Here is a 16,867-nt window from a genome sequence, read left to right as displayed (position 1 = left end):
TGGACTGTTTCTCTATTTCATTCAGTGGTATATTCATTTTAGGAGTTCATGTAAACCAGTCACTTTGGATTATCTTCTAATGTTATAAGGGAGCCTGCACACCTGACACCAACATCAAGTTTCCCATCTAGTGAACTTAAAAAGATATTGAAACCCATGTGCATTAAAGAGCCCAATTCTGACTTTGTTTTTTGCTTTTACCCTTGAACTAGGAATGCAGGTGTATGTTTCTCTGTACTCCCTCTTCCTTTATATTTACCGCGTTTGAAATTGCAATGTAATGCCCCTTAGGCACATGCTGTTCCTGAACCTAGGAAGCAACCTCATGTTAGTGGTAGTAGACAAAGATCTGTGTCTTTTTCAAGCTTTTCTGCAATCATATGGTCCAGTATTATAGATATCAATTATGTTCTTTTGGAAAAAGAGTACCTTCACAAAAAGCAATTTTCTGTTTGTAATATCCTATATTGCACTAGATATAGCTGAAGATATTGATGTCTGAATAGGATCATTCTCCCTCATTTCTCTGTATCTCAGCTTGATTGTGTGATGAATTCACAATTCTGTATTTATGACTTCACAATCCAAGCCATGTAAACAATCTGTAATAGCATAAATTCAGAGCTGTGGCTTTACTTAAGACAAAAAAAGAAAAAAAAAAAGGTAAAGCAGACAAGGACTGAAGAGAAAGGTTGTTATTTCAGTGGAGCTTATTTGAAAAAGAGAAATGAATATGTGAAATGATAACAAAAAGCCGTTCTAAACACTGGGATTCTATTTAAGCCTTTTTTTTTTTTTTTTTAAACCCTGTTGGGACACTCTTTAAGCCTTTCTTTTTCATTAACCCATAAAAAATATATATATTTAATTTGAATTAATTTGTGGTAGCAATAAATTAGGATTTATTTTGACAGCATTTCAAAGCATTGGTTATGATATTTTTCTGTTTAAATAGGGAGAAGAAAAGGAAAAGTTATGTTGTAATGTGGAGGGAAAGCAAATCCTTGTTTAAGACTCTATCATTTGGCCCAATTCTCAGCTCTGTGTGCAGTTCATTAGCTTTAGAGCATACAGTGATGCAACTACTTCTGGTCCTTCTGCCCTGAAGGAAATGGGAAATCAAGCTACAAAGAAGCTACAAAGATGAGAGAGAAAAATGAGGCAGTTGTCTAGCCAGAAGTTTTTTTTTTTTTTTTTTTTTTTATAGATCTGGGTGTCCATCAGAAAAAGCCTGGCTGAAGTTATCTTCTGTTTCCCACTACTGACTGTGAAAGAGAGGGTGAGCTCCTTTAGAGCTATAGCTAAAAATTTCCATCTGCAACAAAACCTCTCTGATGGGAACGGGAGTATTTCCACTTCTCTGAATAAAGCTTGAACTAAGACTCATTTACTATAGAGTCACTACATGCTGTGCTGGTGAATTTGCCAGCATTTGCATTACATCTTGTTTGATCTGTACTCAAATTTCCTTATACACTGTCTGAAGAAGTTACTCAAAACTGGTCCAAACTTAACAGCTGCAGTGGCTGACTCCCAATATTGTGATCCAACGGGCTGCAGTTGTCTGTACGTCACTGCAGCTAAACTGCAGTAGCTCGTAAACGCATTAGCCACAGCAGGAAATATTTCTCTGCTTTTTTTTTCCTGCCAGAAGAGTTAGATGTGACAACAAGCTGGGATGGGAATGCTGCTTACAGATCCTTCCTCCAGTTCCCTTGCCTCCCACCAGCTATACCCTGCGGCAAAGGTGTCCCTTCTTTTCCAAGGGCATCCATAAGCATTCAGGCAGGCAGTTACTGAGAAATATGACAGCAGGATGATGTTGCCAAACCATACACGTGCAGGGTACATCTCCCTTATCCTCCTTTACATATTTTGAGGGCCAAGAGTTCACTTTACCTTTGAGGAGGTCCTGAGAAACAGGAGATCCTCAGCAGGGGGAGGTAATTACTAGTCTATTGGTAACTTGAGACAGATGGAAGGATCTTAAGACCACCTTTTTCATAAACTGTACACTGAACCACAATAGTATAGATATTTTCAGAAAATATTCTTAATGTATAAAGTATTTTTACTACATACCTTCAGCCATACTCAAAATTATGAACTTGGAAATTTTCATACATTTGAACATCTGAGGGAAGAGCTTGTATTTGAACAAGATTTATTTCAAAGCTAATTATGACTTTTAAATCTTTGTGCAGAAATGATTTTTCTGGGAGGATTTGGTCAGAAAGCTTGTTACACCTACAGTTACACATAATCCTATTATCATCAAGTGCTAATAGAATATTTCAAACTAAAGTAACAAATTGGAATTCACATAAAACTGAACAGTCCTTGTTTAGGTCATTATTAGGAGAGTATCTAAGTCCTCAAAACTCTGTTGATTCCACTTGGATGATGTTTGTGATTACTGTCTTGCTGCAAAGGCTGCCTGTAGCCTGTATGCTTTTAATATTATGAACACTGTATAACATTCACAATTTTGTGACAAATCTCACTAATATGAATTAGCACCAAACAATGCATAAGGTTTTATTGTTGCCAAAAACTGATCTCAGGCATGGAAGGAAAACAAAGCTTTATTCTCTCTTTAAGCAACACTTCTTTCTTTTACCTTCATATGTGATTATTCATTGTGTAAATAAAAGTTTATGAAGTGACATATAAAGTACATTACACTTGTTAAATCTTAAACCACATTGATACATCCTTAAAGCACAGCAACATGGACTAAAAGATACTTCTCCAACAACTCATTATTCATGGATCGTTGACATGATAGACCCTAATGACTCCCTCAAAGACATTAGAGTGTACTATATAAATGTGAGCCCTTAATCCATGGATCATCGGCATGATAGAATGCAACATTCTTTCAAAACCTTTGCAGTCTATCAAGCAAATGCATACAATTAGAGATTCTTAATTTGTGGATTATTGCCACAATTCATCATTACACTTCCTTTGGGGTTTCTATGGTCTATCCCATTAATGTATATTCAGTGAGTGCTAATCAGTAGATCATTGATACAAGCTCTTCATCTCTTTTGTCAAAAGAACTTGCATGTGTGAGGTATTTCCCTTTTAAAAGAACTTAAATTTTCATTCTTTAATTCAGTTAGTTACCTGTTTGCTTCTTTCTTTTGCTGCATTATCAATTATTTATGCAAACAAGCTCTTGTGTTAAAATGACTTTTTATATTCATCCTACTAAACTGGAATTTCAGCTTTCACTTCTATTGTTTGTGAGATCGCATACAAAATGACATGGGAAGAAATGTGTTCTGGCTTAAAAATTGAGTGGAGATAGTTCATGAAATGTACGTGGAAAAAAAAACTATTGAACTTCTATGCATACCAGTAATAAGTGCTTTTAAATGGACTTTCTCACACAATTTCCTCTATTAAAATTCCTAAAGTTATCAACCCATACCCTATGGATTTGTAGTTTTGAGATTAACCTTTTATTGTTTAACTATTAGAAAAGTTCTTACTGTAATGCAGTGGCATTCAGCTATTTCTGGTCTGTAAGTCATAAAATGGCTAAATCTCACCTCATAAACTCCCATAGCTTACATTCTTGCCTATTCCTGGTAGTGTTGTATTGATAGATGGTAGGAGTGGGAAAGTGACTGAAGAGGATCTCAGAGCCCTCTCAGAACACCACATCTCCCAGGCTGCTAGGTAGCAAAAGGACTGAATCCAAGGTTCTTACATTGCTCAGATTCCCAGCTGGGACACAGCTGCAGGGAGCAGGCTGCTTACCTCCCAGTGAAAACTTGCCTTTCAGTTTCAACAAATCAGCATTAAAAAACCAACCAACCAACCAACCAACCAACCAAAAAAAAACCAAAACAAAAACAACAACAAAACACCCAAAACTGCTTTGCTAGAAAGTTCCTCATCACCTGTTTTTCCTCTTACTTAGTTACCCTCAGCCATGATTTGGATAGACCCCTGGATGGGGTCAGTCCATGTCAATAGGCATATATCTAATAATGATACAGAGAATGCTGAATTTCCATGAGTGTAGCAGCTTTACTTACAGCTGCTTGGAGACAAAAGAAAAAAAAAAGAAGAGCAGCAGATGATGAAGAAGCAGCACGTACTAAATCTCAAAGCCAGTAAGGAAACCACTTGCTCCCCACACCTGCAGAAATAAGCATGGTTCTTATTTTCCTGTGTGGGGTGAAAGGCTGGTTAAGAGGAGAAACATGTCTGGGTAATGGAGATAAGGAGTGAGCAGAGAGAGCTATGGCAACAACAAAACAAAATAAGATCAAAAGGAAAGTTTACTTGTCCTTCCCTGCCTAGTCACCTGTCTCAAAGACTCAGATATTGGCTGCTATCAGCCAGGGTATGTAGTTTCCTATCTGAAAAGTTCTTATCTAGTTTAAAACTGCTGATCTTGTTTTTATTTATTTATTTATTAGGAGATAACTTCCATTGTAACTAAGATGTTTGACTTTGTAAAACTTGCATCCTTTCACAATGAACTATGAACAATTGCCAGATATTTGAATTCCTCTATCCCTTTTCTTAGCCTTCTATGAATGAAAAGATAGCATAATCAGGTTTAAAGCAGATAAGTCCAATAAATGTGGGGGGGAAGGGCAGGGAGAGCAGCTCAGCTGAAAGCATATGTGTTTTTCCACCTAAGAGCATGTATTTTCAGAAAACATGACAGACTCTTAGTGGGACAGCAGGTAGTTTAGGCTCCAGATCTGATTTACGTTAAAATGATCACAATCTCACAGTGATAACCTCAACAAGTTTTGTTTTCTTCCCTCTGTGCTTTTAGAAGAGAAAATATTAATTTTCCATTGATTTTAGGGAACGTAAACAAACTGTTTTAACTAATGAGCTACTATTTGCCTCACAGAAGTGCTCAGTGTAAGTCCACAAATTTACTTTCCAGAGTGCAGTTCTTCCTTAGAATTGCTCTGAAGGAAAATCTGTAGTGAGAGGTTCCCACCACTGTCTTTTCCTTACTGCAGGTTGCTACTTTCTCAGAGGCATTGTTCAACTTTTTGCATGTCTGTGCTCTACAGTAGACTGGTGAAACGACCTTCAGTGTGCACAGGAATTGTTTTTTGAACGCAGCTGTTTTCACTGGTCCCATTTATAGAACAGGCCACGTGGTGCTTTATATAATGTATAGCAGGAGATAAGCTTGCCTGTGTGATGGTGGAACCAAAACCTCTAAAATGGTTTTGTTGAGAGAAAGCTCATAATGCTGGATGTTATATGGAGATTATACTCATATTACTGAAATTAGAATCAAGCATTTCAACATCGTATATATTCTTTCTGACACATTTTTTAGCACGTCTGAACAGCAAAAATGAAAAATGCTTTACTTACTTTTTCAGAAACAGAGACACACATAGAAAGAATGTCAAAAAAGACAACTTTTGTTTTCCTTCTTCCAAATGATATCTTTTTTGGCCTTTAGGAGATTTATGTGAATGAAAATATAATAAAAATTGATATTTAAAAACAGCCTAGAATTTCCCTTTAAATTATGGCAGTGCTGCTGACTGTTGCTATGTTAACTGCTATCATGAAGTTACTTAATGATATCTTGTTAGTGATGGAAGATAATGAGCTGATAAGGGCAAAATTCATTGACCTTTCAAATCTTTTGATTCACTAAATGACACTGTTAGATAAGCTAATTAGATTTTGCTTCTTCTGCTGGAATGATGGCTTGGTTCTGATCTTATTTGATTAAGAGGAAGAATCAGTGGCTGCTTTATGTTATCATTCTGATTTATTACTATAACTATTGAAAGGTGCCTTAAGGCTCAGGAACTGATTTATTTATTTTTATTTAGTACTAAATTATCTCTGAGATATTTGTGATAAAGCCTAAATCACTTACATGGTATTTGACAATACCATTTGTACAACAGTCCTGTAATATCTCTGGCTTAGTACGCTTACTTCCAAAATCACTATAATGGGAGCATTTGGAAAGATAAACTTGAAATAGTGATAAAAGACTAACTTAATCTCAGTTTCCCAGGAGACTTGTCAAGGGGGAAGAGATATTCATTTAACAACAAGGCTGTAGCAAATTATCAGAGAATAACACAATTAGTCAGAATATTTTTCTCATGGCATTCATACACAAATGTTCCAAGATGAAAATATGCAACTCCTCAGTATTGCAAAAACCCTACTTATGCATTTAACTCTGGGCATTTCAATAGTTTTATATCCTTTAACCTATCATTAGGAATCCAGTTGGATTGATGAGACTAGTCCTGCTCTTTAACTCAGCATATGTTTCTGAATCAGACCCATGGTTCACAAGTTGAAAAGTGAGTATATACAGGTAAAGTTACTGAAGAAAGTGGTGAAAAACGTGAAGTCTGATTTTGGGCACATGTACAAGATAAAACATTCCTGATTTTGTAAGGTATAATTGTTGCTGTCTACTTTATAACTATTAGCCAACTTACATATCACTATTTAAGTCAGGTTTTTGTATGAAGTATAATGTCTCAGAGTATATACAATATTTTACCAAACTAAGTAGATTATATCCTTTCATTTGACTTAATGTCTCAAACTCACTAAAGACTGACACCAGAACTTGCAGTTTGTTTTTCTTAAAATTATGTTGACAGCTACTATTAAGATATCTTAATTTGTATCAGTTAGCTTTAAATATGTGTATATTTTAATGTTGCTTGAACTGGAATCCAGCCATAATGACTGAGCTGTAATCAGTCAGGTAATTCCAAGTATATTGGTGCTGCATTAATATTCTTCTAGTCACCTGGAATTACCTTGGTTTATTATTAAAAATGAAGCTCCATAAACCAGGAGGGTTTCTGGAAGCCCTTAGAGCCCCACTTTCAGTGAGAAGTCCCAGCATTTCCAGACTTTCTGCTGCAGAGTTAGGACTCAGAGCCTGGAAGTCTTGCAGTGGCTTTTGGGGCTCCTCAGCTGCAGTCAGGCCAACAGTACTGTGATTCTGAGGCAGAGTCTGAAAGAGTCTACCTCGCTAACTTGCCCAGACCTGGGGATGATGTGGCATCAGCTAAGGTCCTTGGGTAGTCTGTGATAATCAGTACAGGATCTTTTTGTAATTTGTCTTGGATTTAATTGAAAATATTTTTCTGGAAATTATATTTTCATAACAAATGGAATTATGCTTCATCAGAAGTTTGAAAATTATTACCAATGGAAATTGGTTCTGCATAGTGAGACAGCTAAGATCTCTGCAAATAAAGTTTGTTTGAAAAGTTGTAAAAGAATAAAGCTACCAAAATCCAAAGGAGCCACGAAGATCTATGAGAGGGATATAAACAGTGAAATGCACACGGGCACACAGTAGCATTTTGCAGTAGATCAGCAGACTTCTGTGACAAAGGTAGGAAAGTGATTTATATGTAAGATCAAAGAAAACACACTGAAGTAGAAAGATTGTGTGTTATGGAAGTAAACAAAATGGAGTCTCATGATTCTTTTCAGAAGGTAGGACTCCTCAGCCCCACAGACTGCCCTTCAGAAGGATGTGCAGATTCAATTTTTGATCTTGCTTGTGTACTTCATATTCTTGTAATCAAAGAATGGTATTGTGATGAGTATTTAAGTACCAGAAAGAGTGCTTCTGGTTTCATAGTTGCTCCGTGATTTCTGTGAACGAAGTTGATCCGTATTTACTATTTTCTGTATGCTTATTGTGCTGAATTTTGTCTATATTATTGAGATAGTGTCAGTTAACATTTGCAGACTGTGGAATTAGGTTGTCTGCGTAGTTAATTTTTTTGATTGATCTTTGGCATTGTTGATCATGCCAATCTGTATTCTCCAAAATAAATCTCTGACAAATATTTGGAGTTATTATAAGGCAGAGACTTAATGTGTCATTCACAGTGTGGACTCCTGTTTTTGGAGAGCAAGTAGTTTAACAGAATGGTTACAGCTGTTCTGCTCTGCTTGGTCTCATCATGAGGCTGGAGTTCTGGGTATACTCAGTTTACTAGCTTAGGCATAGCCATATGGAAAGATGGTTGGTGAACACAACTTAAATCTAGTGTATTTTCTACATAATATACAAGACCTTAATCCAGATTCTGTGTATGACTTGTAAAATGCCTTTGTGCTTATTATAATGTAGCATAGCATAATGTTTTGAAGTATGGTTTCCAAAACAGGTCTGGGGCATCTAGAGCTATCTGTTCCTCTTTCACATGTTTAAGAATGTGAATGTCACACTACGCGGTACTAAATGGCACCGCTACTGAAATAAATACAATACTGGTCTGCTCAGACAAAAATTGTTACAAGCCTGCAGGGTAAGAGAAAATATTACTTTACAGTTCAACTGGTTACAAACTACATAACTTAAAGATAGAACACCAGTTTTGAAGGATTTGAACAAACTAAAGTATAATGCTGCAAACTCTCTGTGCCCAGAATTCCTATTGGCTTCCCAGAGAGACCAATATGTGGCAGATTTATAGAAATAGTTCTTAGGCAGTTCGATCATTCAGTAGGCAAAACTGTGTAAGGCACATTTTTTTTGTATAAAGTCATGTCTGTTTTATTCTCCAAACTTCTTTTTTTCCTGTTTCCAATTTCACTTCCCAGTCATGCAGAACAATGTGGTATAACCCAAAAAGGAGACTGAGTAAAATGAAAAAGGGCACCACACACATGCAAACTGCAGCCTGCCAGTAATGCTGAATGTTAATGAGTAATTATTTGATCTCACCCCAATCAGTCTTGATCAGATAATTAATTTAAGGGCTGACCATATGACCTAAACTTCTGAAAGAAATTGCTGCATATTTTTTTTTCGATGTGTGAACAGGTGGTTCACAAAATGCATTAGTTTTTAACAAAATAAATTCACTTCACCTCTGTATTTCAAAAGCTTAACAGAATAATGTGCACTTACAAAAATCTATAAATGTAGGTTAATAATACTTTGGACCCAATCATCCTTTCTTTAAGATCAATGCCTGTGTAAAGGTCTGATACATTAGTTTTTTAACACTGTAGAATTAACAGATTGCTTTTTAGAACCTCCAGTTTATTTTCAATTCCCAACACAAAGCATTTATTTATTAATAAATAAATAAAATTAAACAATTAAATTCAAACACAAAAGAAATTAGAAATGCAACTTCACCTTGGCTGACTTTCAAAATGCAGATTCTTCCTACATGCTGAAAATTAAATGAGTATTTGACTGTTCATTACTGTAAGTATTACAATTTGTTCTTTTCTGCTGTTCCCGACCTCCTGTCCCTCCCCCCCTTGAAATTTTATTTAAGCTCTTGTGAGACAATGAACAATAAAAGACAGAGGGGAGAGAGGATATAGTTTGTTTCCTTTGAATATGTACCTAAAGATTTTCATTAATATAGACAAATGTGGAATATAAGCAAATGTAGTCTCTTCAGGATTCTGGTTTAAGCTACCAAGAAGATCAAGATCTCATTTCCTTCTGCTTCTCACATAGCTACAAATTCAGGAAGTAAGCTGAAAAAAAATATTCCAGTGAACAACCTTGATGTGAAGAAATTAATACTTCTGTGGAATATTTAGACCAAGTTCTGGAACTGAATTTATGAATCTTGTTCCTGTGGTGCCTTCATTGTGGGTGAGGGTGTCTACTCGGAGTAAGGAAATAAATTTGGGAAGTAGAGAAAGAAGAAGGAGAGAGAAAGATTTTACAAACGTTCTTTAGCTGAATCACAGAAAGCTCCAAACATCAGAAGATTCCTAGAAGTTTTAATTAGACCAAAGATGACCTCAGTTTGAATGAGAAAGGCCTTATCTTTAGAGGGAGGACTGACTATAATCAGTAAGACAGGTTTGGGAATGGATTAGTTAAAAGAAGAGGGAAACAGGAAATTATGATGCTTCAGATCAGGCAATGATCGTGATCAAATCCTGATCATGAGCATTCAGAAATCAATGTTTCAAAATCAATGTTTCAAAAACAATGTTTTAAAATCAAAATAATAGACAGGAAAGACATGAACATTGGCAATGGTAGTTAACATGGATGAGTAGTCATCAGCATGACAGATTTGGAAAAAAAGGAAAAAGGACATCTTTGGACAACTCTGGAATAATAACAATGGAAGGTAAGTGGCAAGATGCTAAATTGAGACTCTAATGTATCAATCCAAAAGTCCATCACAGCCAACATCCTATCTCATATACTTTCCAGTTTCACAAGCTGAAGGAAAAATGGAAGAAGAAGTGTAGAGCAATTATTTTGCCCTTAAAATTCTCTCAGCTTCCTGGAACTTGCTGAGGCATATTGTATTTCTTTCATTGTGTGTAACAGCTACTAATGAACCTAATGTCCATAACTTTTCCTAATCCTCTCTTTGAATCTACTTACATTTAGTTGTTGTGACCAACATCCCAACCCCATATTTGTATGTTGACTTTTTGACATATTCCAATTTCAGAAGGAATTTTTTTTTTACATTTTTGGGTGAATCAGGCTGTTGATTATTTTAGATAGGAGCTATTTATGTGTTGTTAACCTATGGACTTTGCTAACACTAGCTTGAGTCAAGCAAAACTACCATGAAGGGAGATAAGATTTTGGATTGGCATAATTTGATGTATATATACATTTTCTCTGTAAGTTAGCTAGAAAAGTCAAAGACATATTTTAAATATATGAAAGGACTCAGAAGTATTTAAGATCTCAAATGGATGGAATGGGTGTTGACAAAGTAAAACATGTTTTGTTTTTTATGTGTACTTTTGCAGGATACACACATGCATCTGCTTACTAACACTTCCAAAGATTGTGGTTGTTAGACAGACTTACATATGGTAACTTTGAAACTAGTGGACAGTCATCCTATGGAACGCAGCTACAGACGAAAGCTGGAATCAACTGCATTTGTAAAAGACTGTAGACAGCAGAATAACCTCCTCTAACGTATAAAGAAACTGAATACAGAAGAGTGCACATTATAGAAATAGGTAGGATAGAGAGGCTAAGCATACTGAAATAGCATACAAAGAAACTGTTGATGTGCTGCATGTAGTTCAAGAGTATTGCAGCAAACACTTTCAAGGACGAACTATTCTTTCTTTCTAGCAGAGACATTTTTCAATGAATGTTTCAAGTTTTCTCATTTAGCTGTTAAAGATGAAATGGATGGATTTGCAATTGACAGCAAGAGTGGTGTTAATTAAAACATTTGTTACCACTTGCTTTTCTGTAACACAAAGAAAATTGTTGCTTACCTTGAATATTTTTCAAATGTTCGGAGACAATGAGTTTAATATATAAGTGGTCAGCAGATACTTTATAGAAAGGATTTAAGAATGTCCAGTAGCCTTCTTCAATTTGCTTGACTGAGAGTATGGAGCAACAGTTCATTTTCCCAGTCACTGAGGAACATCAAGGTCTTCCCAATGATGGAAGTGGATTGGGATTGGGATAGGTTTTCGGGATGTGTTTTTATTTGCCTGTATTCTGACTCTTGTAATTATTATTTTAAAGCTTCTATTCAGAAAATAAAAGGCACTTGAGCTGAAATGTAAACTTCTTGGGCTTAGAAAATTGCATTTAATTTAATCTAGAACAGATGCATACACACAAGTGTATGCATCTTTCATGGGAACATTCCTTCAAAGATATTTATAGATGAAAAGGGTAACATGTTTGATTGTCCATTGTTGCAAATGGTATTGCTTATTATCTGGATCAGAGTATGAAATTTGTTAAAGTGTAGAAATGATACTTGCTGTCCTGAAAATGATGACTTTGTCAGTGAAGTTCCTAACTTACCTTGCAAAAAACACAAGCCAATGTCTGTTACTGCCAAAGCTAATCAACCATGTTGTAAAATGAGAAAGGTAAGGGAGGAGAATGGGATGAAGCTGATTCCTTCCTGGAAATAGGTTGGAGACAGAAACATTTCCATGGGTCAGAGATAGATGGTTGCTTAACAAATGGACCCAGATATTAGTATTTTTCACTGAGACGCCTTTTTTGTTGGCTGAAACTATATAACAGTTTCTGGCTGATCACTGTCTTCATACACCTGTAATTTACTCAGCTTCTTCATCTTTTCCTTGAACATTTTGCAGGTTCTACTGATGCTCAAGGAACGCCATGTTTCAGAAACATTTTGAGAATGATTGCAATACAGAACCCTTTCCATGGACTCTTTTGAGAATCTAATAAGACTCATGTATTACTGGTAGAATGAGGTTTAAATGGCATATTGTATCCAAGCATCTTTGGCTAACAAAGCACAAACTATACCCCAGTTTTATGTGATTTTATTAATGACTGAAAAGTGTCATATGTAGCGTGACCTCACCCAGACATTACAGGGTATGTATTATGATTAATAGTGGTACGCCTCAATAATGGGACGTGAAGTTATATCAACTTTGTATAACTTATCTTCAAGACCTTTTCACCTTTCTCTCCAACCAGTATCAAAAGTCAGAGGTCATAGTACTGCAGAGGGCCTATGTTCTTGGCTTGCTGCTGGAGGTTTTTTGGCCAGCTTGTGCGACCACTTGAACATAATGACAAATGTGATGAATAGCAGGTCTGTTCCATAGCTGGTGTGTTCAAGCCCCAGTTAAATTGCCAGTGTTTAGTTTTGAGTTAGAGAGCTTCTACAGAACTATCTTCTCTTTGAAATATCTCAACAAGCTATTTGTTTAGGACACCTAGGGAGAAGCAATCTGAGTCATGGAAAGAAGGGCCTTCAGGAGGAGGTCAACAGTGTCTGAATGCAGAGAGCAGTCAGAATGAATCACTCAAATTTTGTATTCTCAAAAGCTTTTTGCTGGTTTCACTTAGACTATTTCATGGAATCGGTTAAGTAATAGAAATGATAAATTAGTGCTCAGCTTTTAAACCCTAAAGTGTGCAATCCAGTTCCTAGTCTCTTTGAAACAATTCCAGTCATGGATGTTCTTGTTTTGTCTCTTGAATACAAAGTCTGGCATAGCTTTGTCTCCACCACCATTCTACCTGTGTAGGCTTCATATGACCACTCAGTCCTATTACTTGATTTGTTTTCTCTGTTTGCCATACTAGAATTACTGTTATGAAGATTTGAATATTGCAATCAGTGAATCAGTGTAATTTGTAAAGCCAGTTTTATTGGTATCTATTTCTATTGTGAAAGTCAGTGCTTTCAGTTCAAAGACATTAAACAGGACTAGAGAAAATATTTTCAGTTATGTACATCTTCTTTTGATACAGAACATAGAATCTCAACCAATGTTTTTTCAAAAGCATTCATAAAGTGAAATTTCTTGCTCCAGCTTGAAGGTTGGACAATAAACAAAAGGCTAATAAAGGCTTCCATAATTTTGATGATTCAAAATATTTGATTTCTTCTGATAAAGACTTTGTAGTCTTAAACTCAGAATACTAGCAGTGATCCCAGCTGATCATGGCCCTTTTCAAGATGCTAGTATAGGAATGAAGAAGAATGTTAGTACTAAATATTCTTGGGGAAAAAAAAAATATATGTATATATATAGTTTGTTGAAAAGGAAAATTCTTGGGTATTAAAACTTTGAGAATTTCCTCATGTCCAGCTGGAGCTTTATCAACACCTGCAACATACACTGCTTTAAAATAGCAACAGTGCACAAGCAGGAATACTTTTCTAAGATGCAATAAATACAGATTTAAGTAATTTCTGATTTAAATAAAGCCTGATTAATTTCTGTTCCCACTTCCACTTTCTGTGAGTGTCCCAAATAGTGGACTGTGATTTAAGTTCTGACTTAAGAAATCAACTAATTCACACTTTGAATATTTACATAATGTTTTCTATGGAAGAGCCTGGCTGTTATAATGTATCTTTACAATGTAATAGAATGAAACCTGATAGCCCCTTCCATAGTGCCCCATAGTGAGATAGGAGATACACACAACTAGATTTCCACCATCTTGGACGAATTGTTGTTCTCTGACTTACTACTCCAAGAGATCTTTCTCTTTCCCACCATTCCTCTGGAATATATCTTAATGTTTTTTTGGACAAGAAAACCATTATTCACCCACCTCTACCTATGCTACAGCTGTATTGTATTCGGTAGCATGTACTGAAACTGAAAAATCTTTTATTAACTATATACATAAAGTAATGGAATAACTGTAAAACTCCTTGATAAGTTGCTCAGGGTTTTTATTTTATTATTATTATTTTAATGTTATTTCCTTTTTCTCTTTTGGAACAATGTCTTGGAATAACTTCCAACTACTAAAGTGTATAGTAGATCAGGCTATAAATAAGTACAATAAAGAATAATTTCTGGAATGTAACCTCTTTTTTAAATTATTATTATTTTTTTTAATGTTATAAATATTATCACTTGTGGAATACAGAATCACAGAATCGTCTAGGTTGGAAGAGACCTCCAAGATCATCGAGTCCAACCTCTGACCTAACACTAACAAGTCACTAACATCAGGGTGGCATGGGAATGCAGATATGCACAGCAGCATCTCCTGTGCCTCTCCACATGTACCTCCTCACTAAGAAGAGTGTAGTCAGGAAAAAGGAGGTGTTGTCATTGACCCTCTGACCCCTGTGAATTGAAAATGGTAGAATCATAGAATTATATTATTATTTAGCTTGGAAAAGGTCATTAAGATTATCAAGAACTTGTTCAGAGAACTATGAAAAAGTGCACTACTATACAATAGTCTACTCTATATACAGTTTATATATTTTCAATATACTAGTCTGTGATAGTATACATGAAGATGTAGAGTTGATTTGAACCGTTCTGGGAAGGAAGGAATAAAACCCCATGGAATTCTTTAGGAATATTTAATTAGGTGATTAATTCTCTGTGGTGTCCCCAAACACAGCTGTCAGACATCAGTTTACACTGTGAATATGTCTGTGGCCATATAATTCAAGTAAAAATAAAAACAATAATAAACAATAAATAATTAAAAAACCCTAAGCTTTGCTGATAGGGCATGAGATTTTTTTTTCCTTTTCTTTTTGTTTGAAAGCTAAAAGAGAAAGAAAACTCAAAGCTATTGCATTCTGGAAATGCACACACACAAAAGTAATATAAGCCAGTACAAGTTGCTCATTTGTTTTGGTTTCCTGGATACTTAAAAATATACTTAAAGACTAGTGTCTTTGTAAGGTTTGACCAGAATGTCCCTGCTCAAGCAGGGTCAGGGTACCAGGTTGCCCAGAATCACGTCCAGTCAGGACTTGAAGATCTCCAAGGACAGAGACTCCACAACCTCTCTGCGTAACTTGTTCCTGTGTTTGACCTCCCACACAGTGAAAGTGTTATTTTGTGTTCAGATTGAATTCCATGTTGTTTTTTTTTGTTGTTGTTTGTTTCTTTGTTTGTTTTTTTTCCCCTCTTGTCCTGCCACACGACACTACAGAGAAGAGGCTAACTCCTTCATCTTCATTCGTTCCCATCAAGTGAGTGTGCTCCTACTTCTCCCCATTCCAGAATCCCAGAAACACTCAACCTGGCTTTACAAAGGGTGGCTATACTGTACTAAGATGCAAGTGTACTTGGAAAAAAACTAAGTTGATTTGAATGGGGCTGTATTGATAAGTCTTGTCAGACCTGAAACAAATTTGCATTGACTACATCCATTGTTCTTCTGATACATGATATTGATAATCCATCTATAGATAACTGAAATGTATATTCATATTTACAAGTATTAGCAAGAAGCGTAGCTATTGGCAGAGAGTTTTGTTTTAATCATCATTTATCTTTAGTGTTGTATGTCAGAATAAATGTAAGCTCAGAAGCCAATGCTGAATCATTTTGATCCATTGCCTTTGGTAGCTTAACAATGTGACATGTTGAAATGACAAAATACCAAATCTCTATTGAAGATGTGAAGTGTTTACAATTACTTTTAATTCAGAAGGAACATATCATTTTAGAAGAGGACTTGCGGAACAGAAATAGCATGATGAAGGATAAAACAAATTTCTTTGAAGGTTGTAGACTATCAATGTCAACAAATTCAAACACAATCTCCAGAAGCAGGAGCTTTTAAAATACAAATACTACAGATTTTTCTCAGAATCTGAATGGCATAACTCCAGTCTTGAGAAAACTTTTCTGACTAAATGTTTCACTTAAAACTTTTCATATTATGATATATCCTGTTTCAAAGTGTTTAAATTAAAGAAACCAGATTAATACATGGGTTACCTGAGAAAGAAACCTGTTTTTTAATCCATTAATCTACTACTTTACAAAGACAGGACAATTTTTTTTTCAAGTTACAGCATATTTCTTTTTTCTCCATGTTTGCCCAAATTTTTAATCTTTAATGGCATTTCAAGGAGGATTGTGAAAATATATGGTTTCATTATATTATGCCTTTTGTTATATAGATAAATAGCAATAGAGGGATCTATTTTATCTGAGATGGTATATGCTGACTTTACAATTAGTTTATAAAGTTCACAACACTATCAGTAAAAAACGGAAGATATACACTTCAATGCAATGATTTTCTATCAGTGACCTAGAAGTACTTTCCTTGTACTGAGTATCTCTACAAGCATCTCCATTTAAACTAAGTGCACATACCACATCCTTCAACGTGGTTTTCCACTCATTTTAACAAAAATTACCACTTCAGCACAACTTCCACTCCAAGACATTACAAGCAGAAAAAACTATTGTGGAGGTTCCAATGGGAAAAAAAGTGAAGTCCAGATCCAGGAAAGAATATTCCTAATGAATCCTCTAATTTCCTTGGACGAGCTTGATGCAATTTATATGATTTGTATAAACTGTAACATGCCAAAAAGCAGGGAAAAATATTAACAAGTTTGTTAACAGGCATTTTGCAGTTTTCATTGACTTTCCA

At 35.5% G+C, this 16,867-nt stretch overlaps 1 long non-coding RNA gene across 2 annotated transcripts; it reads left to right on the top strand.

Annotated features, from left to right (window-relative positions):
* Nucleotides 1-4,036: 4,036 nt before the first annotated feature.
* On the top strand, nucleotides 4,037-13,224 carry LOC308176747. Of its 2 annotated transcripts, XR_013938564.1 has the most exons (4): nucleotides 4,037-4,363; nucleotides 6,248-6,332; nucleotides 10,765-10,983; nucleotides 12,100-13,224. It is a non-coding gene; the product is annotated as an uncharacterized lncRNA (long non-coding RNA). The 2 variants fall into 2 exon arrangements; XR_013938565.1 differs by having other exon boundaries at nucleotides 10,765-13,224.
* Nucleotides 13,225-16,867: the final 3,643 nt, after the last annotated feature.

The sequence above is a fragment of the Anser brachyrhynchus genome (genome assembly GCF_964034855.1).
Source record: "Anser brachyrhynchus genome assembly, chromosome: 1".
Classification (NCBI taxonomy): Eukaryota; Metazoa; Chordata; class Aves; order Anseriformes; family Anatidae; genus Anser; species Anser brachyrhynchus.
Note: the sequence above shows the minus strand (reverse complement) of the source record. Positions and strands in the feature narration are given on the sequence as shown.